This window comes from Pezoporus flaviventris, unplaced genomic scaffold (genome assembly GCF_033815535.1).
Source record: "Pezoporus flaviventris isolate CSIRO_AGI_PZ_B2104156 unplaced genomic scaffold, CSIRO_AGI_Pfla_v1 ptg000031l, whole genome shotgun sequence".
In the NCBI taxonomy this organism is placed as follows: domain Eukaryota; kingdom Metazoa; phylum Chordata; class Aves; order Psittaciformes; family Psittacidae; genus Pezoporus; species Pezoporus flaviventris.
This window is the reverse complement of record NW_026892579.1, coordinates 24880786-24892974: the sequence shown is the minus strand read 5'-3', so window position 1 is coordinate 24892974 and position 12189 is coordinate 24880786. Positions and strand designations below refer to the sequence as shown.

Here is a 12189-nt window from a genome sequence, read left to right as displayed (position 1 = left end):
AATGGGCCCAAGGTCTTCATTCTCACAGTCCCTGTGTCTACCTTCCAAGACTTGGGTGGTGCAGTCAGAGCCTTTGCCAGTGAAGACCAAGGCAAAGAAGTCATTCAGAATCTCAGCCTTCTCCAAATCCTGTGTGGCCAGTTCTCCCGATAGCTTCCAGAGGGGGCCTACGTTGTCCCTAGTCTGTTTTTTATTTGCTGTGTACCTATAGAACCCCTTCCTGTTATCCTTAATATCCCTAGCCAAGTTTAATTCTAACTGGGCCTTAGCTTTCCTAAGCTGGTCCCTAGCTTCCTGGACAACATCCCTGTACTCTTCCCAGGCTGCGTGTCCTTGCTTCCACCTTTTATAAGCCTCTTTTTTTCATTTGAATTTTCCTCAGGAGCTCCTTATCCATCCAAGGAGGTCTCCTGGCCCTCCTGCTGCACTTCCTTCTAGCTGGGATGCAACACTCCTGAGCTTGTAGTAGGTGATCCTTGAATATCAACCAACAGTCTTGGGCCCCCCTGCCCTCTAGGGCTTATATCCCATGGAACCTCACTAAGCAGGTTCCTGAAGAGGCTAAAGTCTGCTCTTTTGAAGTCCAGGGCAGTGAGCTTGCTGCATGCTCTTTTCACTGTCCTGAGGATCTCAAATTTGAGCATCTCGTGATCGCTGCATCCAAGGCTGCCCTGGAGAGTCACATTTCCAATGAGCCCCTCCCTGTTGGTGAGCATGAGGTCAAGCATGGCACCTCTCCTTGTCGGCTCCTCTATTACTTGCAGGAGGAAGTTGTCTTCCACACAATTGAGGAACCTCCTGGATTGCTTGTGCCAGGCCATACCGTCCTTCCAACAGATGTCAGGGTGGTTGAAGTCACCCATGAGAATAAGGGCCTGTGAGCGTGAGGCTTTTCCTATCTGTCTATGGAGTGCTTCATCTGCAGGTTCCTCTTGACCAGGTGATCTGTAACAGATCCCCACAGTAATGTCTCCCATAGTTGTTTTCCCTTTAACCCTGACCCACAAACTCTCTTAACTGATCACCTGTCCCCAGACACAGTTCCATACTCTCCAGCCTATCCCTAACATAAAGGGCAACTCCCTGTCCCCGCCTGCCGGGCCTGTCTTTTCTAAAGAGCCTGTAACCTTCTATTCCAACACTCCAGTCGTAGGAGCCATCCCACCATGTTTCTGTGATGCCTATTATATCATACCCCTGTAGATGTGCACACATCTCTAATTCCTCTTGTTTGTTCCCCGTGCTACGGGCGTTTGTATAGAGGCATGTGAGCCGAGCTCCAAATGAAGTCGGCTCCTTGGCTGGAGTGGCTGGAATATATCTACATTGCTCCGAGCATTTATTATAGGTGCTGGCAACTGACTGTGTGTGTTGGGATGGAATGATGCCCCCCTCCCCCAACACATCTAGTTTAAAGCATCCTTGACCAGTCTGGCAAGCCTCCTACCAAAACCACAGACCAGCTCTACCAGCCCCCGCTAGACCTGGCCTACAAACTTGGGTCCCGTGTTCAAGACACCCAAGCCCCTGACTATGACACCACCCTTTTAACCATTTATTAACCTGGCCAATCCTCCTAGCTTTTTTTAGGTCCTCACCTGCATCCTGGAGAATTGATGAAAAGACTACCTGAGCTCCAGAGCCCCTAACCACCTCCCCCAGGGCTCTGTAGTCCTTCTTTATGTTCCCCAGGCTACTGCTATCTGTATCACTAGCGCCCGCATGGACAACTAGAAGTGGGTAATAGTCCATGGGACTTACTAGAGCAGGCAGCCTCTCTGCAACATCCCTGATCGGTGCCCCTGGTAGGCAGCACACCTCCCTTGAGACTGGGTCAGGCTGACAGATGAGTGCTTTTGTCCCTTTCAGAGTAGAGTTCCCTACTACTATGACCTGCTGCTTTTTCCTGGCAGCACCAGTAGAGATCTTCTTTACCAGTGCATCAGCCGGCTGTTTCTGGCTCGAGTGCATTTCCTCATCAGCCCCCTGCAGGACAGCAGAGCGGTTCTGCGTGGGGACAACAGATTTAGGAGGAAGCCCCTTGCTTTTAATTGTCCTTTTCCTCATTTTTTTTGGTTTTTTTTTTGTTGTTGTTGTTGTTGTTTTTTGTTACTAATTCCCAGCTTTTCAGCTTAACGGCCTCCTTCTTTCCTCCATGAGCTAGAGGGGAAGCTTGAGGCCCCTGCTCACTTTGCGCCTGGAGCAAGCATTCCTGCTTCCTCTCAGCTTCCCTGACACCTCGCAGTTTATTAACAGCATCCCGCAGCTCAGCCCCTGCTGCAGGAGGACCTCCACCAGGGAGCACCGAGTGCAGCCCTGCCTATCGTGCACCCTACCCTCACCAGACCAGTGCAGGCACTCTCTACACCCCGAGCTCTGCACTGCAGCCTCCCCTCTCACCGGCTCTGTCTGGGTGCCTACGCTGGCCACCGCCGGGGCAGCCAGAGCAGAGCTCCCGGACCGGGCCCTGGTCATGAGGCGAGTGCTCACCATCCCGCTCGCCTGCCTGCACGAACTGCCGAACCACGCCCTGTTCGCCCGCGCTCCCTGGGGCAGGTTTTTAGCCAGTCATGGCTGGTGCCGCTGCTTCAGGCTCCGCCCCCTGTGAGTCAGCTGCTCGCTCTCGTCAGCTGAGCTGCCGGCTCCTGGGCAGGTCCTGTCGAGGACTTGAGGCTCCCTCGGTGGCTCTCGCAGCTCTGATTTGAGGCTCCTGGACGCTGAGCTTCCCCCCGCTCAGGTGTTGAAGGCATCTTCTCTCGAGCTACTCACCTCAGCAATTGGAGGTGCGTTTACTGGCTTTGTAACACAGAATGTGTAAGGGAAACCATCTCCAGAGTCCCTGAGGGCTGCGCAGCGGTTGTATAATTTGATGAGTGTTTAGTTTGAGATGTGTTTATTGAAGAGTGTCTGTAGTTATATTTGAGTAGAAATTCTAAAGGGAAGCTGATTAATGCGATTACCAGACAACTTCTCTAGTAGAGAAAGGTATTTTTTTTTTTATCAGCAGATAGGTTATATTATAAGCCTATGTTGTAAGCAAATCTTATTTCTGAGGTATTTTTGTCATCACTAAAAGAAGAACTTAAATTGCTGGCTGAAGGTGTTTTTTTCTTTGCAGCAGCAGATGCTTACATAGCCTTTACCCTTTGCCTGGCTATGCAGGGGGGCTTTTGCTACTTCCCAACAAAGTAGTGTAGATTTACACCTTTTTCTTAGCATTGGTGCTTTTAGTTGATGCTCAGCTATCAGATTATGAAAGCATTTTGTAAGAGCTCGTTGTTTCCCAATTTTCTTTTTATTTCTGCATATAAAAGGACTATACATTGTACAGTTAAAGCAGTAGGCCTTTTAGCAGTTTCGTGCTGACAGGGGAAAAATAGCAATCAAGACCAGCTCCAGAAGCTTCCTACTAATATTTTAACATGCCTATGTAATCTTGTCTTTTTTTTTGGTAAGTACCAAATGCTGCTGACAGGAAACGACAGCTCACACACCTTCTAGAAGCTTGAACTCTGACACAAGCAGTCTTTCTCTTTACAAGTGAAGAGGCAGAATAAAATTAGATTGCTATTCCTTAGCCAAACTGAAGCTGTTGGCTTACTGAATGTGCCAGGGTTGGCATCTCTCTTATTTCTCATTCTTAGGGCAGTGGCTTTACTTTCTGAAGGGTGTGCTGTAGCAAGCCAATATCCCAAGGCTAAGCAGGAGTGCTGTGGCCATGTGCAATGTACTCTACGTATACATGCACAGTAACCAAGCATGAGCATGGTAGTCATGGCTACCGGCTAAGGGTCAGGAGCTGCTCTCTGATTGTTTAGTAGCTGGTTATGGTGGTGCTTGCCTAGGCAGTGTTAGGCTGGTTGGGGAAACCTGCCGTTTGAAATACTTCCAAATCAGGGATACAAACTTTGGAAAATTGTTTTAAAGGAAGCTTCAGTACAAAACCCTGAATTAAACTTTTTTTTTTTTTTTAAAATCCTGCCATCTTAGAAATAAAATGGAGGAGGCCTTGGTGATGTTTTGGGGAACAATTCCCCAAAAGCTATTTGTGATCTCCTTTTTCTCTGAATATTACTTTATACAAAGAGTGATCAACTATGCATGTATATAATGTCACAGTGAACTCAAAATACACTGAACAAATACAGTGAACAAGTACTGTATTTGTTTAACAAATTAACATTTGCATTTTATTATCATCACCTAATGTTTGGTAATTTTATTTCTGATTTTGAAAAACAAATGTCTTCTCACAATTGTATTCAGTCAAAACTCAGTTTTTTAATAACTGGCTGTTTGTTAATAAGGCCAAAAATCTTCAGTTCTTTCACTTTGTCACCTTACAGGGTTGCTTGTGCCAAATGACTATTGGAAAAGAAAAAGGCTGTTCATCTGAAGTAGCTGTAACTTGCCAGTCTTCTGATTGAAAAACTATGCTGGTTTTGGTGTGGGTTTTTTTTTTCCGTATTCCTAACTTAATTTCCTGTATGAAGCTTTTTGAGATGTTATATGACTTAGCTACTTAAATTCTGGAAAATATTTGTCAAGCCAGCCACTTCGTTTTGTGGCTTAAATATAGAAATGAAAGAATATTCACTTTGCTCTACTCCTTTACTAGTTCAGGCTTTATACAGCCTTTGAAATAGAGACACTGTATTTATTTATTTATTTATTTAAACACTTTTACAATTATCGATACTGTTGAAGCAAATGGATCCATGAGCTGAAGCAATAATTGAAACCTGTTGATAGTGTTTCTCTCTGACTTTCTGAGTTGGGCCAGGTTGTGAAGGGGAGGAGTTTCTTTCAGAGTACTTTGACACAGCCTCTTCAGAGTTATGAATAGGACTGAATTTCATTAATTAGTTGATGACTTTCATGAAAAGTAGTTACCTGGGTAGAAAAAAACAAACTTGGAGGTGTTCTGTCCCTGAAAATTCATGCCACTTACCAGACACTGGCTAAAACCAGACAGCTGATGCTTTGAAGGCTTGTCTTCCCACTGTTCTTGCAATACACCTTGAATCACACTGTTATCAAGCAGGGCTCTGGAGCAGTGTGTTTGGTTGCTTGAATTGTCTGCCTGCAGTGCAACTTTAGGCTGTTGAGTTTTAGTGGTTCTAAATAAAATCAACCTCTCTTGTTTGATTTCCCCCTCCCTCCCCCCCCCCCCTTTTTTTTAATGTGGCTATTTTAAACTCTGGTGTTGACTATCAAAACACAGGCTTACTAAGCCTGCTATGAGACCTCTAAAGACTAGAGCTATGTTTGAGCTACACCCTTTTATTGCTTTTGTTTATATAAAACAGTATTTTGCTGCATACTTAGACTTTGACATCTGAGAAACACATAAAGGCCGTGTTTACATGGTTTTCCTAATCTTTGGGTATGGAGGTAAAGCAGGGAAGCCTCTTACACTGTACAGAAGAAGAAATCAAGTTTAATGTAAGGAAGAGATGTGACACACAAATGTGCTTCATGCTGTTTGTTCTGCTTAATCAGAAACTAATTCTGTGGATCAAGTGATGGGTAAATAGTCCTATATCAGTAGTCTCATAAGGCAAAAGTTCCAAGGACCTTGAAAAACATTTTATTTGAGAAAAGAGATTCTTGTACTATGGTTCTTGCACTGTTTCCTTTGCTTTCAGCATACTTATGCAAGATCTTCTGTTCTTTTGAAGATTTTTTCCTTAGTTCGCAAATCTTGATTCAGTGGACATGATTAACATTGCAGTTAAGCTTTTTGTGGGGTTGGGCTGGGGGTGTTGTTGGCTTTTTCCCCTCTCTCTGCCCCCTCTTCCCATTTTTTTTCCTCCTCTGATAGTCCGTGATTCAAAAATGCTTGGAGATGGTGAATATGATTCTACCTTTTTGGGGGAAAACTAAGCAGCTTCCAATGAAGTTAGTAAGAGATGGTCTTTGAAGCAGCAGGTTTAAACTGAAAATGGATGATAGTAAATGTATTGGGTTTTAAGCATTTTAGTATCACCTTGAGTTAATCCCTGTCTGTAGTATGTTATATTTTGAGGAGAGAAATTCAAAAGGATTACTACAATTCTGCCATTTTCCTTTGTTCCTTACTGGGTAGCCACTAGAGGAGGAACTGTTTGTGTCACTTGGCTCTTCTTGTATTGGATTACATAATATACAGTTGCTGCTTATTAGTTTAACTTCATTTCTCTATATCTGATATGTAAGAGTGCTTGTCTTCTGTTTGCAATCTTTATCTGTATCTCAGCTTGAAGAAATCACAGATTTTCCTGGAAAATATTCATTGTTAACCTGCCTGAAATCTTGAGTAGAACAGCACTTGTGCAGTATGAATTTCGTGGGGAATTAGTGCAGAGAGAGCAAGCACTGTGCGGGTATGCTTGTACTGATACAAGTGCTGAGGCTTTCTGGTAAGTCTTCTGCCGAAAAGTGATAGTTTTTAGGAGCTGGCTAGCAATCTTTAGGCCGAGACACGCTAGATATTCTTGCAGTTAATTCTCTATTCCACAAGATGGAGCCAGTTATTTGACAAAGTCTCTCAGCCAGCAGAAGAATTTGGAGAAACAGAAAAGAATTGAAGTAACTTCGCTGTGCTTTACGGTCAAAGGACAGGCAGGGTGCAGTTGAGTGAAAGGAAGAATTGTAGTCTGTAAGAAACCTTTGAAGATGTTGGCCCAAGATAAGTTTATTGCAGGCTAATAAGATGCAAAGCTGTTAGTGGTGTTATATGTAGTACTTGCCTGCCTTCCTTGTAGAGCTGCTAATTGGTAACTGCAAGAATGTAGAGTGAAAACTGACTTTGTTTTTATATGCCTCTGTAATACACACCTTATTTAAACATAGTCTTTGGCAAGTCCTCTTCATTTAAAACTTTGTCTCTTAACTTTTTAGTCTCCTGGCAAGCTGGTCTTATGCACATAGCGTAAAGGGTTCAGAGTAGTTTGTGATGTAAGGCAGTCACCTTTACCTTTGACAGCAAATATAAGATTGAAAGGCTGTGTGCTTGCTCTTTTTACCCCAATTCTGCTTAGTAAGAGTGGGCAGCACCTGGAGCTTCAGTAAGCTGAACAGGTGGTAGTGGACTGATGGAGAGAAGGAAACTGAATTATTGTGGTAAGGAAGGCAACCATCATCATTCTCATACCTTATAGTCATATATGGAGTAATCTCACACTTGTTCCTTTGTGGACATTAGCTATGTCTGTCATATCCCTGTACTTCTGTTTCCTTCTGTGTGTTTTTATTTCATTCTGGTCCCTACTACCTGTTTGTTTGTTTTTAAACTTGTTTGTGTGATGGGTAGTCCTACTTCTGCCTGGTTTTGTTAGGTAGTGTATAAGCTTTCTCACTAATTGCTTACTGCAGGTAGAATCTCAGTACAGGATAGAGTGGTGACTGACATGTTTAAAGCAGTTAAAAAGATTTTTATAGAAACTAATCAGATAGAGAGCTAAAACAGTGTTTCACACTGTATTAACCAGTTGGTTTCACATACAGTTACAGAAGTTTATGAGGCTTCCATGTTTTTTGTAAGGCAGATACAAGTACTTTTTTCTTAACATTTTAAATGAGCAGTATCATGTAAGCCTTGTCTTGTACCTGATATGGTATTATGCATCAGCTGATGCAAAATGGAGCTCGAGCAGTTTGTAGTAAAACTTAAGCCTTGGACTTATAAAAACAAATGTGCTTTGTCTTTTGTTTGGAAATGCACCAGCTTTCACATTACCATTCCTGTTATTATTCTTGCCTAAAGATCTGTATCAGATGTACCCTCAAAAAGTTGGTTGTATCAGCTATAATTACATTAGCAGCATGTGTCAGCAGTGCTGTGAATGTTGATTGCAGCTTCCTCAGTCAGCTTTATAATATAATGGAGTAGAACATATGGTCCTAAGTGGCTGAGTTACTGGGATAGTGAAGAAAGGGATATATGGGAGTATATGCACACATATTCAGCATGTGCAAGGTACTAGTGCAGTTTAAATAATACAGAGGGGAAATCATCTCAAAAATCTCAAAAATAGGTATTCTGAAGATGAGAGAGTATGAAAAAAAAATTTGAAATATGTTGGGAGAAAAGCTTTCACCTCATGAAGAATACATAAAACCAGTGCCTTTTCCTCCAAATTCACACTTTAAAGTGCATTTTAGAATAAAAGAATGCCTTGTGAAGATGGATAACTTTTTCAGCAATTTAAAAAATGTCTTGAAATCGACTTACATGGAGACTTGTATCTAAAATTATGTAAATTACTTTCAAACTCCATATTGCTTAAGTGTTAAACAGCTGAAGCCAGCGTTAGAAGTGTTCTCAGTTTTTTAGTGGCTGTAGATATTTCTGCAAGTCATGAGGGTGTTGGTTTTGTACAATAACTATACTGGCATAGAAGTCTACTGCAACTGGAAAAAGCTCTCTTCAGTTGTTTCTTAATTTGCAAGTTATTTAGCAATTCTAAAAAATTTAAGCATACCAGGAAATGTTGTCTGGTGGCTATGTATGTCCTTCATTCTTAAAGAGTCTAGATGGTCTCTAATAAAGGACTTCTTAAATACTCAAAATACGTCACAAATTAGTGCTGCTTCTCTGCATCTAACTGAATCCTAGTTTTTGTTAGAAATTTGATACACATTTCCTGAACACAGACTAATGTATTAGCTGGCATGGACTCTGCAAAGCAGCTGAAGACTCACCCCAGTTCTTATGTGCTCCCCCTCTCCTGTGGAATGATAAAAAAGCAGAAGGAAAGAGGAAAGACTTACGGCTCGAGATCATGACAGTTTAAGCAAAGCAAAAGATACTCAAGTGAAGCAAAAGGAGAATTTCAATCAGTACTTCCCATCAGCAGTCAGATGTCCAATGGTTTGGAATGTCCCTATGATCAGTAGGCACCCCCTGCCTACTGAGTGGGGGTGAGAAGGAAAGCCTTGCTGCCGTGGAAGCATGGACCAGCTGCAGCCAAAGCATTAGTGTTACTGGCACTGTTTTAGTCACAAATCCAAAGCACAGCTCCATACGGACTCCTAGGAGGCATGTTACCTCCATCCCAGCCAGGACCAGTGCAGCAGGAAATGTTGCTTGGTATTCTCCATTTAACATGTAATAGCCTAAATTATAGCCTAAAAACTCTAAACTAATTTGTGTGAAGCCGTGTGATAGCTCAAACCCATCTTTCTGTTTAGCTCTTACAGGAAGTTTGCACTTGTGCTCTGTTTAAACTTCAAAGCGAAACTTAATCGCCAGTTTTTATGAAGCTAACTGAATTACAGTTGCCAGTCAGAGTAAAAATGTACAATAAGCCTTGAAGGTCTGTCGTGGTTTAACCCAGGACAGGATCTTTATTTGGTATTAGTTATTTTAAGGGTTACTTAAATCGTTAATGTCAGGCCATCCTAAGGAAGGTTGTCAGGTTTTCACCAAAATGACCCAATGCATTCAAAATCCGGTCTTGGTAATTTCCCTGGAAAAGTGTACGCGCCTTCACAGCTGACCTTACCTAACGGCCTGTTTAGAGCTGAAAAGGAAATCTAAGTCTAATCAGTAGACACATATAGAAAATAAAGTTTAGGTTGAAGGAAAAAGAAAAGATACTCATCTTGAAAGCAGTAATCTGTTTAGGATAGCTGAAGCTTTTTCCTTGGTTCAGCCAGGCAGTGTTTCAGGGACTTCACAGTATCTTAGCACATAGTCTAGTATAAGCTGTCACTTTCAGTCTTACAGCTTTTTGCCTTGAAGATGAAAGATACTGAAAATGTTTTAAAGTGGTTATCTGTTTTTTAAATGACTAAAAAATTACTTTCAGTGTATTTTTACATCTAATGGGTACACTGATTCTGGTGCAGCAAGCTGCTGAAGTGCAGCTCTGTTCTCCTAGTAAAAACCTTGTATTCAAATGGCTTTCAAAAGAATAACATTACAATTGTATTAAAACTGATGTCAAACAGTATTTCATGTTAATATTGGCTGATTGGAATTTCATTGTATAATGCATTTCTTTATAGGTAAGATAGCATCACTACTGATGTGGAAAGGTGTCCTAAATAGTATAAAAATGGTTGTCATCTGGGTTCTTGGTGTTCAGTCTTCATTTGTGAAGCCAAATGTCATCTTAACTGTCTAGCAGAATACAGACAGAGATACACTAGGCTACACTAGTAGAAAGTTATATCTGTCTTTAAGGACATGAAGAGAAGAAACCTGTGAGTATTTAAGTGAAAAATACTTCCTGAAATAAATAAGGATCTTGACTTCATACAAAATTGAGATAACTATAAATTGTTTATTGAATCAATCCAAATTACTGTTGAACATTTCTCACTCAGGAAGGTTTACAGCTTTAGTTGACTGGTTATGTCAAGCCCAGCTGGTTTGATGCCCACACAGAAAACATTATTTCATAACTTCTTTTGCCTGCTACTTAACTGTGGATGTAATTGATTTGTAGTAATTAAAACATTTTTTATTTAAAGTGTTTAATATTGCATATTTTCATTAGTCTGAAACTTGGAGATTACATGTGAACATTTTTGTCTGGCCTCAGGTTTGTCTGTTACTTCACTTTTAAATTTGCTACTTTATCGCTTAAATATATTTGATTTCCCTAAGCTGTTTCAGAAACAAGTACAAATTAATGAAATCTGAGCTTCTGGGAAAATACAAAATTGTTCCATTCCAGAAGAAAACTAGCTAATTCACGAGTTGTGTTATGATCTTTCTTTTTATTAACAAAATTTGAAGTTAATGTTAAACTAGAAAGGAAATGATCTTCCTGTTCATTTATTAAGATAGACTTCAGTCATGTCAAACCCTCATTCCGGTTTGTCTCAAAATAAATATAGGACTTGCCAATCTGGGATATTATAGTTGAGGAAGAACCTGAAGAGTAGGAAACTCATGTAATATGTAGTTGTACAATCTCTGTTGTGGTGAAAAGCTTTTAGTGTTAAAGCTCTTTACCCTATAGGATAAAAATACAGACATCATATAGACACTACAGATGAACACCTCTTGTCCTTGTAAGTAACCTGATCAAAACTGCCTTCCCTCTTTTGAAGGCACATTCCTGGGTTATAGTTTTAGAGAAAAGCTGGATAAGCTGTTGGGCACATAAGACCATGCCTCTACCTTTTTGTTTCTAAAATGTCATGGCTACATGAAGCAATTGCATAAGTTGAGGTGCTTTGTCTGATGGTGTATAAACTGTAGTTGAAACTTGATTAAGTTGTAGAGGCAAATGGCATGAAAACCTCTATCCTGGAGCGCCGAAGTGTAAAGTAGTTTAAATTGTAAGTGGGATCTTCCTGCAATACAGATCTACACTGTCTGTAAGGACAAGGTGAGTACTGCATGTCTGTATTTTACAGGGGAAAAATAAAAAGGCAGGTCAACAGGCTGCTAGTTGTTGAACTATATGACACACATCGCAGACAGTTTGACTGTTCTTACTTGACAAATAGCGGTTTTGACATAGAAGTGCCATGTGGGAAACTGTTAGTTTTGGTGAGCAACTGTTAGATCCCTTGACTTCTGAAATGGAGCACTTACTCTAAAAACTGCCAGTCATCTTAATCATTTGGTCTTGAAGGTCAAGCAGTGGACACTACACACTAGAGGAGGGCTTCTTGCAACAAGTCTGTGGAGCTGTGAATGTGTCTTAGAATTTTTGAGTACTAATTCAAAAGAGTGAAGTCTAGCTGAAAGGAATAATGCCACTTCCTTGTTTGGCATTTGCTGAACAGTGCTTGCACACTATGTTCTGCCTCACCACAGATAAGTATGCTAGGGGTGGCTGGGCAAGAACCTGGGAGGAGACACAGCTGGGACAGCTGCTGACTCTAGTTGACCATTCTATATCAAGTGATGATGTGCTTAGCAATAAATGCTCAAGGAAAAGAGAAAGAAGAAAGGACATTCTTGGCTATGGTCTTCCAAAGCAAGTGTTGCATGTCCGGAGGCCCATCCTTCTAGAGAGTGGCTGGACACCTGTCTGCTGATGGGAAGTAATAAATCCTTCTTCCCCCGCCTTGTCTGCAGTGTGTGCTTCCCTTATTAAAACTGTTGCTGTCTCAGTCTGCAGGTCATCTCGCCAACACAGTCTTAAGCTAAAGATCAGGAGACCTAGGCATGAAATTCTTTTCTATGCCCCAGGACAGTGTTTGAATGATATATTGGAATGCAAGCTGCTGCATTTGCATGAG

At 41.4% G+C, this 12189-nt stretch overlaps 1 protein-coding gene across 3 annotated transcripts in view; it reads left to right on the top strand.

Moving 5' to 3' along the window:
* Window positions 1-12189, top strand: part of SMAP1 (small ArfGAP 1) — an 82503-nt gene that overhangs the window by 16279 nt on the left and 54035 nt on the right. The window lies entirely within an intron of this gene.